General features: G+C 41.5%; 1 protein-coding gene and 1 long non-coding RNA gene across 10 annotated transcripts in view; one reads left to right on the top strand and one right to left on the bottom strand.

Annotated features, from left to right (window-relative positions):
* TSEN15 (tRNA splicing endonuclease subunit 15) overlaps positions 1-14,176 on the bottom strand; it is a 156,403-nt gene that overhangs the window by 70,393 nt on the left and 71,834 nt on the right. The window lies entirely within an intron of this gene.
* LOC113933170 overlaps positions 1,838-14,176 on the top strand; it is a 41,895-nt gene continuing 29,556 nt past the window's right edge. For 4 of the 6 annotated variants that reach the window (XR_003523263.2, XR_003523264.2, XR_003523261.2 and 1 more), the window contains exon 1: positions 1,838-1,876. This is a non-coding gene — a long non-coding RNA (uncharacterized LOC113933170). Of the gene's footprint in view, positions 1,877-8,768; positions 8,899-14,176 lie in introns of those variants that run through there. The other 2 variants (XR_003523266.2, XR_003523265.2) reach the window with 2 other exon arrangements.

Below are 14,176 nucleotides of genomic sequence, written 5' to 3'. Positions count from 1 at the left end.
GACAAGTGCTTCCCGTAACTGCAGGCTGACTTAGGTTCAGATTTGTGATGTGGGCAGGGCCAGTGAGGTGGCCTCCATTTCATGGGTCCCGATATACTCATTAGTTTTACCACATCTTAGGTTGAGTTCTTTAGAAGCAGAGTCTGAGGCAAAGTTCTGGGGACATGTGATTTATTGATTTAATCAGGAAAAACTTGGAACTGAAGAAGGGAAGCAGAAAAGTGAAGGGAAGAGTGGAGCAAGGCTATGGTCTCAAAAAAAGCCAGACTTGATCCATAGAAGACTCTGGGGCATAAGTGGTATCACAGATATATTCCCACCATGAGGCGTGAGGGCCAGACTTCTGCAGGTTGGGAAGGTGTGTGTGTGTGTGTGTGTGTGTGTGTACGTGTTGTGGAAGCATGACCTCACAGCTGGGGCATCTCCCATCAACTGTAAGGGTACTGTCTAGAGAAAAGGGATGCTGTGAGCTGTTAGCATACTGCTGCTGTAGGATGGACGCACCAGTCCAGTAACAGGGATCTGGGTGGGACACCAAATGAATCCATCACACAAAGGTTCAAATGCAGGGTTCACCATCACAAGTTAGCATGCCCATTATATGAGGTGATTGGGAAAAGTACCCGGTACAGTAACTGTCCTTTCTTCTCCCTTCAGGCATTAAGAGGCAGAAGTTCTTGACAGATGGGGCCAATCCAAAAATCTACCGGATTCATACCCTGGCTTGGGGAGAAAATAAACCCATCACTGAAACCTTTTTCCTCTGCACCTCCATCCCCAACCACATGGAGGAATCCAACCTGCACCTGGTCTCCTGCTCACCCAGGGCCTTGGCTATTGTCATTGCCCCTAAAGAATTAGTGTCTTTCCTGTCTACAAATCAGTCCTTTTGATACCTTTGAGCAGTGAAGTGTTTTGCAAACTGTAGTCCATTAAGCTCTAGGTTAATGGAAGTTAGGGAATGAAGGTTGTGGAAGGCAGAATACTGTCACGCCTAAGGATGTCCACACCCTAATTCCTGGAACCTATGACTGTGTTGACTTACATGGCAAATGGAATGTTGCAGATGTGACTAAGAGTACAGACCTTGAGATGAGGAGATTATCCTTGATTATCCAAGTGGGTCTAATCTAACACATGAGTCCTTATGTTGAGCATTTCCTTGGCTGTGGTCCAAGAGAGATAAGACAGAAGAAGAAGGAGGAAAGGTTCAAAGTTTGAGAGGGATTCAACCCATCACTGCAGACATTGAAGATAAGAGAAGAGCCCAGGAGCCAAGGAATTCAGGCAGCCTGTAGAAGCTGGGAATGCCCCTCAGCCATCAAGGAAATGGAAATCTCACTCCTGTAACCACAAGGAATTCAATTCTACCAAGAATGGGAATGACTAGGAAGTAGATAGATCCTCTCACTGAACCTAGAGAAGGGAACACGGCCATGCTGACAACTTCATCTTATCCTGGTGAGACCCACATCAAACTTCTGATCTACAGACTATATAATAATACCTTTGTGTTGTTTAAGCTGTTAAGTTTGTGATAATTTGTTACAGCAACAATAGAAAACTAATACGGAGGTCTTGATCAAATTAATTTGGGAAATGGTGCTATAGATTACAGAACAGCCTACTCATCTTGTTATGAGAGAATCATAGTAAAAACAAAACCGATAACAAAACATTAATTGAATCAAATAGCGGATTACTTGTTCACTACAAAGGCAGAGGCTGACGCTATCCTGATTCATAATTCTGTGTTCTGATAGCATCACATGTTGTGTGCAAATAGAGGGCTGCTGCAGACCCACAGCATCACGTTCCGTTGTCATAGTTACTCTCTGAAAAAAAAGATGCCCTGACAAAGACCAGATTGGCTGCGGTAAGTGGTGGGAAGGTACCCTGAGGGTGGCCAGATGCTTCTACATTCATGTCAGAGACATTTTTCTGAAATTTGTATTCATCAGCTCTGCCCTCAATGGAAACATGGTCATTTACATTTAGAAAACAGGAAGCCTATATTAATGATGGAGAGAATCTGACAAATCTGAGAATTTGTCCTTCCATCCTAACACTTGGGGAAACAAATACCAACAAAAACAAGGTTTTGAAATGTATTTTGCCTCAAATTAAGCACAACTACTAACAACTTCTTGTACTACATTTTCTACCCTTCTCGAACTCAATCCTTACACTCCAGCTACATTGGGCTTCCTGTTTGAATACACCAAGCTTATCCCTCTGCAGGGACTTTATACCTGCTCTTCCCTCAGCCTGGATTGCCCTTCCTCCAGATGTTTGCATGCTTTACTCCCTACCTCCGTTCATTCAGGCCTCTGCTCAAATGTTCCCACCTCAAAGAGGTCTTCCCTAAGTACTTTATCTTAAAATAGACACTCTCTCCAATATTGTCAGTGTCCTTTCTAACTTTGTAGTTCCTAATGGCATTTCTGTATTTGAGTAGCTGGTCATTGTCTCCCTACCAGAGTGTAACCTACATGAAAGCCAGGACCTTGCCTCTTACTCACTGTGTATCCCCAGTTTCTGGCTCATGGTGAGTACCCAAGGAGGTTCAACATTTGTTGACTGTATGAAGGAATTTCTTGGCATCTTGGTTCTCCACTGCCATGCTAACTCTCTAGCACTCAAATACTAGCTACCCAACCTTGCCCAATTTCTTCCAAACCCAAGTTCTTCCCCTAGTCCAATGCAGATGGTATGGAAGATTGTATATTTCAAAGATAGTCACCATAATGTATATCCCATTTCACGTGCCCCTCTTATAAATTGATGTCGATACTTCTTTGAGGAGTGTGTCTATGTTCTCTCCTCTTGAATCTAGGCTGGTCTGTGACTATTATGGGACTACAACTGGACACCATGTGACTTCTAAGGCTAGGTGTGTAGCCACTTTCTTTCAACCTTCATGCTAGGGTGATTAGGTGAAACATACTTATCTTCAGGAATAGTGCTTAGAAAAGTGTGTGTGTGTACATATATATATCAAGATTTTCCTATTATCATAATTCAGAATTCACTTAGATTTAGCCACTCTGAAGATTAATAAGTTACCCAGGACAGCTGGATTAATGAGCTTCACCCCAATGTCTGTCTTCTCAGTCCTAGTCCCATGCCAGTCCCTGGTGGTAGTTCCTTTCCCAGCAGCCCTTGTCAGACGAAAGACAGGTTCTGTGCATCTCCAGTCAAACTCACCTCTGCAGCTGGGGCAACCTCTCCTAAGGCTGCTCAGCTGCTTCTGCCAACCAGTACTTACTCAAGGCAGGGGCAAGTCCCAGGCCCCATTACCTCACTGGGCTGTTGCTGGCCCAATTTGGGGGTGGGTATTTAGTCACAGTGGGTGAGTAACAAACTTGTGGTCAGAACCCCTCAAATGCAGTTAAGCATTGAGTCTGGAAAATAAGATGGAGATGGAAATATATGCAAAAAAATCCAATGTCTATGGCTTGGGGGAGAAAACAGGGAGACTGGCTGGGTAGGGCACATAGAATGGGTCAGCATGATGGTAATAGTTATGATCCTGAGGTCTGGTTTCAGGTGGGCCTGAGTTCTAAATCTGACTCTACAAGTCCCTCAGCCTCTCTAAGCCTCAGTTTCCTTAGCTGTGAAGTGGAACTAGGACTAGAACTGTCCTCATAGGGATGTCATATGGACAAAACAAATGGTGCATGTGCAAGCGAGCTGAAAACTGGCACACGGGAAGCCCTCAGTGAACAGGAGCCCTTGTCTTTCACAGACACAGATCCACAAGGCCGTAAGGGTCTATGCAGTAATTTATGGAGCCAGAGTGGGGAGCTCTGAAATGGGCGAGGCCATCACATTGCCTCAGGGATGCTAGGGAAGAGTCTTGGGCCTTTTATAGTCCTTTTCCCCCTCGTGCCAGGACTTCCACCACCCCCTCTGCAGTTGCCACCCTTGGATGACTTTTGAGCCACTAAAAAGTGTGGGCCCCTGGGACTAACACCCTGGGAAAACACTGCCTCCATCCTCTCCCCTAGCTCATGTGAAGGTTGGCTGAAGGGCCAACTCACAACACTTAACATAAACACCAGAAAATCCACTTAATGCCCTTGGTTTCCCACGAACTAGTGGTGGAACAGTGGCATTTGCACAAAACGGCTTGTACTAAAATAGGCAGCTTGAAATATTCCTGGCAGATGGGGCTAAATATAGACACAGTGACAGATTGGCCCCATAGCTCTTCCCCTGAGCGTTAAGAACGTGCTGGAGCAAGAAGCTTCTCTTTTCCGGAAGACTGTGGCAACAGCCCCAGGATCTCACCCTGCCAGGGAGCTGCGAAGGTGTAGAGAAGGGAGGTAGCTCTGAGAGCGAACACCAGCCCCATGGTAAGAGGTTCCCACATGCCACAAGTGCTGGGATGAAGAAAAGGGTGCAGATATGGTCTGATGAACCGGAATTTATTTATTAGACCTTCTGAAGGATCAACTACTCCTCCAAGAGGTGTCTTTCATGAGCAAAAATTTGCTGAATGAAAGAAGAAGCAGGGGTGCCTGGGTGGCTCAGTTGGTTAAGCGACTGCCTTCGGCTCAGGTCATGATCCTGGAGTCCCAGGATCGAGTCCCGCATCGGGCTCCCTGCTCAGCAGGGAGTCTGCTTCTCCCTCTGACCCTCCCCCCCTCATGTGCTCTCTCTCTCTCAAATAAATAAATAAAATATTTAAAAAATAAAAAGGAAGAAAGAAGAAGCAGTATAATACAATGGTTAAGAGTGGAGGTTTGGGGGTTCACAGTGCTCAGGCTTGAACCCTGGTTTTGCTCCTTACTAGCTATAGGAGCTTGGCCAATTTTCTTAACCTTCTGGTGCCTCAGTTTTTTGTTTTTTTTTTTAATCTGCAGAATGGGATAATAATACTCTCCATCTCATGTCAAGATTAAATAACCTAATGTATGTAAAGGCCATGCACAAAGTCTGGTACCAAGTAACTGCTGTGTGGATGGGAGCCATTTTATTCAGCAGACTAGGAAGGAGAGAGAGGTACCTAAAATGGCTGAACAGTGTTAAGGTTTGGAGGTGTTAAGAAACAAAGCTCAACTGAGTAAATTTTAAAGATCTTACTGGCTTTATTCAAGGATTCATGAAATAGGCAGCATCCCATCTAGCAGATAGGAAGGAGCTCCAAGGAGCTGTACAAAATGAAAGGTGCTTACAGGCAGAAGGGAGCAGGACTAGTTAGCAAAATGGTTGTGGTCAGGTCACCTTTCTTTTTACTTTTGTTCCTTTCTGTTGCAAAAGTTAATGTGTATCATCAAAACAGCTTCTTAAGGGGAATGATTAAGAACCAGTGCTCCACAATGGCACCTCCTTAAGTTTTTCAAAATTGTCAATGGCCAGATGTTCAAAAATAATAATTGGAAGTATCATCTGCAGCTTGGTTACCATTTCACCCAATTTAAAAAAAAATTATTTTATTTAAAAAAAAATTTTTTTTAAAGATTTTATTTATTTATTTGAGAGAGAGAGTGAGTGAGAGCATGGGAGACAGTCAGAGGGAGAGGGAGAAGCAGACTCCCTGCCAAGCAGGGACCCCGATGCGGGGCTCAATCCCAGGACCCTGAGATCATGACTTGAGCAGAAAGCAGCCACTTAACTGACTGAGCCACCCAGGTGCCCCCCCAAAAATATATTTTAAGGTCACCTTTCTTTAGGGGATGGCAGGGAACTATCAGGCAGATTAGCCCACTCATGCTGACTGGGTAATTCCAGATTGAGTGGTTTAAGATTCCATTCTGGGGAGAGGCTAATTAAGTAGTAATTCTGGGTTTGGTGATGTGGGGCTTAGCATAAGTGACTCCATTTTGAGCCTACTGTCTCTTTTTAACAGAGGAATACTTTGGATAAGAACGACAGCAGAATTAAAAATAAAGTCAGGTTGCAAATTCTTTTAATAGTTTCTATATCCACTGAGATTATATTTGGAATGGGCATTACTATAAATAGCTACCCAGTGGAAAGTGATCACTCAGTGGGTAAGGTGTTGGTGTGTGAGAGACTGGCTTCCATGGGAGAGAGGAGATGTTGAGAAAGGGCTCCGTCATCATCTTAAAAGGGAAGGCAAATCTCTCTCTTCATAACTGATAAGGACTGGGACTTTGAACATTGTGAAATTTGCTAACTGACTTCCATACAAACATTTAAAAACCAGGAGGATTTTCTCTTAGACTGTAATGACAGCATATGCCAGTCTGTGGCAGGTGAAAGTAAGGGGCCTAGAAGATGGTCCTGTGTTCTGGTTCTGTTTCTGCTGCATGTTGGGCTCTGTTGTAGCTATGTGCCTGGTTTCTCTCTATCCAATTTTGTTCACTTCAAAATCTGGAGTTAGAATTTCTCAGTATTTTTTCCTCTGTGTGCTGCTAGGACCATGTCTCACAGGCCAAGAGAAATGTTGGCTTTTGAATTGTCCTTGCAAGAGTAGAATACTCCCAACAGCCTAAGTACTCCCCCCTGGAGTTAGAGGATTCTTTTCTAGAGGGTTTTCTCAGTGGGGGATTATAGTAACAACCACCTCTGCAGGAGAATTATGGGACTATATTCAGGGCTCTGGATCCAGAAATAATAGGCCAGTGCATGTTCTCATGGTACAGACTTACCTATATCCTTACATCCTATATTAGTTAAAGTAGGCTAACTGCAGGGGCAGACAAGCCCCAACATTTCAGAGGCTTAGAAGAGTGGAAACTTATTTCTCTCAAACAAAGCCCATTGGCATTGAGATGGGGAAGAGTAAGCGTGGGATTTCTTTGCTCCATACAGTTCTTAGCAGGCTAACAGAGGCCCTGCAATTTTCAACTTGTGGTTTTCAAGCTTGCTTGGGTGTCATTATCCAGCTAACAGAGAAGGTGCATGGAGAGCCATGGTGGGACGTTCTCATGGGTCAAGCCTAGAAGAGGTGTATGCTGCATTACTTCCACTCACATTCCCTTGACTAGAACATAGTCACATGACCATATAGCCTGCAAAGGAGGCTGAGAAGCGCAGTCTATCTGTGTGCCCATGGAGGAGAGGAAGATCAGGAAATGTTGGTGATCGGTGAGCACTGTGTCACACTTCTTAAAGCCAATTCAAAAGACCAAGAGACCTTTTGAAGCAACATTTTGAAGAAATCATAGAACTTTGTTTTCTAATTCTCTGTGGTGTTTTCACTCAATTTTTGAATTAGATTTCTTAAATAATTCCTTCTAATCTACATCTCTTCCTAGTAAGTCATTTTTTAAAAGATTTATTTATTTATTTTAGAGAGAGAGAGAGAGAGAGAGAGCATGTGTGCAAGAGAGGGAGAGCAGGGGTAGATGCAGAGGGAAAGGAAGAGAGAGAATCTCCAGCAAACTCTGCACTGAGCATGGAGCCTGACTTGGGGCTCAATCTTATGACCCTAAGATCAATCAAGAGTCGGATGCTTAACTGACCAGGCACCCCTATTAAGTCTTACAGTCAAAGAACATCCCAGCTTCCCTACAATAAAAGTGGAGCTGATCTGTCTCTCACAGTCTAAGTTTCCTTGTGAGCGGCATGGTGAATGAGTACTTTCTTTGAAGAAGAAAACACTGCTATTCTTTAAAAGAAAGCTTGTTTCCCTCAATGTAAGACTCAGAGTATTGCACATGGCATCATTGCTGGGGTTTTAGTAGAAACTGCTATGAATATTCCTGCAATGCTGTTTGAACCTGTTGTATCAATAGGCTGCCAAAGAGCCTAGTAGACAAAGGAAAAAAAGAAAAGGAGAGAACACTTTCATTTACGAGAGGCCCAGTCCCGTAATGACCATGTAATAGGCTCCACAGGGTTTACCTAGGACCTGCCAGATGCTTTCCTCATTCATACTAAAGTAAGTGACATGCACAAATATCATGACATTTTTATGTTCAGAGAATTCTCTTACCTTTATGATCATTTATAAAGCCATTAAAATTTCTCCAATATTAATGAAACTAAATCATACTTCTAAGGCTTTAAAGCCCTATCACAAAACTCCATTATGGTTGAAAATTGCAATAATATTGTTGAATGTACAGTCTACTGCTATAGTAAGATATGTATATAATAAAATTTAATAGACACTCTACCCTGTGCATACTTCTATTTGACACCTCTTACACTCTACTACATTTAAGTTTCTCACTAAATTTTTTTATATAGACGAATAGTTCTAAAACTTTTTTGTGCTTCATAATCACACAGAGAGTTTGTGGAAGCCCCTGGAAACTACCCTGGACCTGCTGAATATGAGGGGTGAGATTGGGGCAGATGTATTTTTAACCAGTTTGCCAGGTGGTTCTGATGCACACCAAAGCTGGAGAAAAATGCCTGGTGTGTCTTAACACTTCCAGCATCTGGCATATAGTAGGCACTAAATACATATTTAGTGGATGGAGGAGTGAGTGGATGAACCCAATAAAATAGTACTCTTACAAAGAAACTTGTTACCGAGTCTAAAGCAATAAAATAAAAATTCATTGAGAATTTACTGCCACAAACATTAAACACAAAAGTGAGAAATAATTTGATTCCTAGGAATGGTGCACTAATAATTCAACTTCATTTGTACAATCCTTGTTTGCCATGCTTCACTGATATCAAGTATTCAGATTACTCCTAGAATGCCAAAGTCGTAGATGGATAATAGGGCCATCAGGAAAGGCTATTTCACACTTAAAGAGGGACACAAGAATTAGAGTACTTTTGATGAAAACACAGCATCTTAATAACACAAAACTTCATCCTTCCAGTGTTCTAGATACCTCTGGCTGAACTTCTTATCAAGTGTCAAGAACAATTTCAAGATCATCCACTTGATGAGAATTTCCAATTAAATGACAGACACTTTACTAAGACTTAGGCTTCCCCAAAGCAAGTTGTGTCATGAGAATGGTAAGTTTTCAGAGAGCTGACAAATACTTTCCTGTATATAATATCCTCCCACCTTTCCTCCTCCCTCTCTGGACACTCCTCTTTCTTTTCAGGCTCATTGTCCTCTACTCAGCCATTAAGAGTTAAATTCCTCAAAGTTTTGACCTAGGCACTCTCCTCCTCCCATTCTCTAGGGCATATTATCTATTCCTACAGCTTTAATTATAACGTATTTATACATGGTCCCCAAACTGGTGTTTCCAGCCCAGACCTCTCCTCTGAGCTCCAGTTCGTTACACAGACCTTATAAGAGCAGTCTACAAAACTTAGGCCTAACTTTAAATGAGTAGAAGAAAAAAATCAGTCAATCTATTTTGCACTGATTAAGCATATAGACATGTAAAGTATCTAATATGCCAGATACACATGAAACGTATCATATGCCAAGCACTCAATAAATATTACACACCGGGTTTTTTTTTCTTTCTGATTTTGTTGTATAATATAGCCCTCCAAAGCAGGATAAACATAAAAGTTCAAAGCTACCTCAGGTGTACATCCGAGGAGATACTGTCAATCATGCATAAGATGGAATGATATTTGGCTGGGATCCTGACCACCCCATCTTGGACCAGCCACCCACCTCTCTCACGTTCAGGAAGGAAACCTACATGTAGGAGAAAACCATTCTGTTTATTACTCTGAAGTTTTAGCCCCACCTTGCCCTCTCCACTCGGGAATTAACCCCCAATGAGCTACACAGGGTTGAGCTACACAGGGCCACCTGATGTCAGTGGGATTCCTTTGCCTGGAGAAGGAAGCCAAATAGCCAGGATCAAAATCAAGCACAGTGGCCTATTTCCTCAACACCTACATGTAATCTTGGTTCTCGAGTGCCTACCAATTTTATGACTAGAAAATGCAAGGAAGGATAAATCCAAAGGAAAACATATGGGGAGAGGGAGAGTCTCCACTTGTGGCCAAAAGCATGGGTACCCCTTACATCTCCCACCCTTTGCCCTGAATCTATCTCAGTATTCCCATTGGCATTGACCCATTTCAGATCTCCACCAGATGGTGGGGATGAGTTTTGCACTTGCCCAAGAGAATAGGGGGTGCCTTTTATTTTGTAATGTCTTTATTCATCCAACAAATATTTGTGTGTGACCAATATGTGTTAGGCACCACTAAAGGTGTCAGAAACACAGCAGTGATGAAAAATGGCAAAAATCCCTGCCATCATGGCACCTATATATTCTAGCATATAAGTAAAATATATACTAGATCAGATGATGGTAAGTCCTATGGAGAAAAATAAAACAGGGAGGGTGGACAGGGAGTGTAAGCTATTACAACAACCTAAGCAAGAGATGATGGTGTTCAAAAATGGTAGTTGGAGATTTTAATACTCCACTCTCAATAATTGATAGAACAATTAGACAGAAAATCAGCAAGCATATAGAAAATGTAAATAACACTTGACCTCGCTGGTATTTATAAAACATTCCACCCAATGACAGCAGAACAGACATTCTTTTCAAACACACATGGAACATTCTCCAGAATGGACCGTATGTTAGACTGTATGTTAGGACATAAAACAAGTTTCAATAAATTTAAAAGGTTTGAAATAATACAAAGTGTGTTCTCTAGCTATGCAATTAAATTAGAAATCAACAACAGAAGGAAATTGGGGGGGTAGTTAGCAAATACTTGGAAATTAAAGAAAACTCTTTTTAATAACTCATTTGTCAAACAAAAACACCAGAAGGAAATTTTAAAAATATTTTGAGCTGAATGAAAATGAAAAGTCAACATATAAAAATTTATGGGATGTAGTTAATGCAGTGATTAGAGGGAAATATATAGCTATAAATGCCTGCATTATAACAGAATAAAGATCTTGAATCAATTACTTAAACATCCACCATAAGAAACGAGAAATAGAGGGATTAACTAAATCCAAATATTTAGAAAACAGTGAAGTAGAAAACAGAAAAATAATAGAAAAAAATGAATGAAACCAAAAATTGGTTCTTTGAAAAGATCAACAAAATTGATAAATCTTTGCCTAGACTGACCAAGAAATAGGATGAGAAGACAAGAATTATCAAAAATCAGAAAAACAGAGGAACAATTTTTACCACCATCCCTACAAAAAAATGAAAGGATTATAAGTGACTATGATGAACCACTTTGTATCAAATCAGACAACTTATGTGAAATGGACAAATTTCTAGAAAGAGACAAAGTACCTAAACTAACTCAAGAAGGAATAGAAAATCTGAATAGAATATTAAAAATTGAATTAGTAATTTAAAATCTTCCCACATATACATCTATATCTATACATATCTTTACATATACATATAGATATATAATGGAATATTAGTCATCAAAAAGAAGGAAATTTTGCCATTTGCAATGACGTGGATGGAACTAGAGAGTATTATGCTAAGTGAAATAAGTCAGTCAGAGAAAGACAAATACCATATGACTTCACTCATGAGGAATTTAAGAAACAAAACAGATGAACACAGGGGAAGGGAAGGAAAAATAAAATAAGAGGAAAACAGAGAGGGAGACAAACCGTAAGAGACTCTTAACTATAGGAAACAAACTGAGGGTTGTTGGAAGGGAAGTGGATGATGGGCATTAAGGGGGATGGCACGTGATGTAATGAGCACTGGGTGTTATATGCAACTTATGAATTACTAAATTCTACCCCTGAAACTAATAATACAGTATATGTTAACTAAATTGAATTTAAATAAAAATTTTTTAAAAATCTTCCTACAATGACAAAGTTAGGTTGAAATGGATTCGTTGGTAAATTCTACAAAATATTTTTAAAAAGAAATAATTCTAATGATTTACAAATACTGAAAACAGAGGATAAGAAAACACTTCCAAACACATACTATGAGCCTGGTTTACCCTGATATAAAAGTCAGGCAAAGATATTTCAAGCAAAGAAGCCCACAGACCACTATCTCTCATGAAAATAGATGCAAAAATCCTTAGAATTTTAACAAAGTGAGTCCAGGAACGTATAAAAAGAATTATAAGCCCTCACCAAGTAGAATTTATATAAGGTTGGCTTAGCGTTCAAAAATCAATTTATGTACTATGCCACATTAATAGAATAAAGGACAAAACCCACAGGATCATATCTGTAGGTGCAGAAAAAGCGATAGATCAACGTATTGATAAAAACAATAACTGTGCTTTTTTTCCTCCACCATGGATGTTACTGCAGATCTCTGTTTCTTAGGAAATTCTGGGAAAATATAAAGAGAATATTTGCATTCAAATACCATGAAGACCCTTGGCATGAAGGCCCCCAGCTCTATCACTGGGGTCCTCAGACGTGAAGCTGAGTAAGCTAGCACTCAAAATGCAGTAAGTTCTCCTTGGACTCTGATATGAGTCTCTTGACTGAAGTCCAGAAGGTGGATCTAATTGAAGGAGGCTGAAACAATGTTTGCAGGAGGACTGCAGAGTCCTCTGAAGGGGTGGGGGGTGAGGAAAGATACATTACTTTTTATAAATCATGACAGGGTAACTCAGTCGGTCCAGGGCATCTCACTCACAGCCAAATCCTCATCTAGGCCCCCAAGTCCTTGGGGCCTTCTATGATTTGTCCTCATGATCTCTTAGGCCTCATTCCTTAATATTTCGCCCCTCTCTCTCCTCCAGCCACACCGTCCTCCTCGGTATTCCCTTAACCCACCAACATGCCCTGCCTCAGGGCATCTGCATTGGCTGTTTCCCCTCCTTGGAATGTTCTGACCCCCAATATCCATTAACCTAAACTCTCTCACTTTCTTCAGGATTTGACTCAAAAAACCACCATTTCAGTAGAACTTCTCTGCTGACCCCATTTAAAACTGTATTCCTGTAACTCCTCCAGTCTCCCTTCCCTGCTTTATTTTTGTAATACTATTTACCATCAACTGACATACGAGGCATTTTCCTTTGTTATCTTTTTAATCGTCTATCTTTAGTGGATAATCTGTCTAGAGACTGTCTTTAGAATCTTTAGAATATAAGAATATATTCTTAACCCTTTAGAATGCAAGTTCCACGAGGGCAGATATTTTTGCCCTGTTGATTCATAGCCATTCACCCAGAGTCTGTGACAGTATCTGTCATTCAACAGGCCCTCAATAAGTACCTGTTGCAAGAATGAGCAGTTGACAAGCAGAGGACAGAAAGCAGTGGTGCTCAAGCCAGGGCACTTACAGTGTTGCCCTAGAGGCCCTTTGACCTGAGTCACTTTCTACACCCAGGGAGCTCTGCTCGCTCACACCCCCATGCCAACCCCATCAGCAACACCTCACATCTCATGCCAGTGTGTTTCAATAAGTGACTCCGATCTCCAATCCTCTGGAGACCAGACAATATTTTCACCTTATCTTAACATCTTGTGAAAGCTCAGTCTTGAAACAAGTTGGTTAAGAGCACCTCCTGGGAGTCACACCATTCACTCAACTCCTGCTATGCTGATGGTTTTTATTTTTGTTTTATACTTTGTCTTTAGAACTGTGCTCTGTTCTTTTGCCTTTCTGACTGAAAGAATGAAGTGTCTCTCACTTGCCATCTTTTAAGAATCCAGCAACCAAAAGCATGACAACTGTATTTTTTAAACCCATGTGTTAGCAGGAGAATGGTTTTCTTGTCTCCTTATGGCATTGCGTTGCCCCACGTGCTCCCATAGTTGTGGTGTTTACAACTACACCCAGCCTGACAGCTCACTGTGTAACAGCCCTGATATGGATCTGGGGCCTGCTGGGGGACCACCTACAATGTCAAGCTCTTTGCCTACCCCACAGACTCCCAGAGTGTGTAAAAATCTTTGGAGACTGGTTTCCCATTAATTTTTTTTTAAGGCAAGAAAAAGAAAAATAGAACAATCCTAATGTAAAATCCTACAAACCCTATTTCCGTCCCATCAGCAACATGCAGCTTTTTATCTTTTCATTTGCTGCATACACTACCCCCTCCCCCCACTCTCCGCCCCCCCCCCCCCCCCCCCCCCCCGCCACATGTTCATTTTTTCGCTTGCTTGTTTGGAGCTAGTTTCCAGTCCCAAATGTTGGAGTTGGATTCTACATTCAATTTATTAGTGTCACTGCAGAAGCCACACATCTTCCTGAGCTCATTCATCATTCCTCCTCCTCTCTCTGCCTTGCGTTAAATATGCAAGGTCTCATTACAGGCAGAGCTGGTTTGGTCTGCAAAAGGAAATAAAGGAAAGATCGCAGGAATACAATGTTAAGACAATCTGCCTTGGACT

This window comes from Zalophus californianus, chromosome 10 (assembly GCF_009762305.2).
Source record: "Zalophus californianus isolate mZalCal1 chromosome 10, mZalCal1.pri.v2, whole genome shotgun sequence".
In the NCBI taxonomy this organism is placed as follows: Eukaryota; Metazoa; Chordata; class Mammalia; order Carnivora; family Otariidae; genus Zalophus; species Zalophus californianus.
Note: the sequence above shows the minus strand (reverse complement) of the source record. Positions and strands in the feature narration are given on the sequence as shown.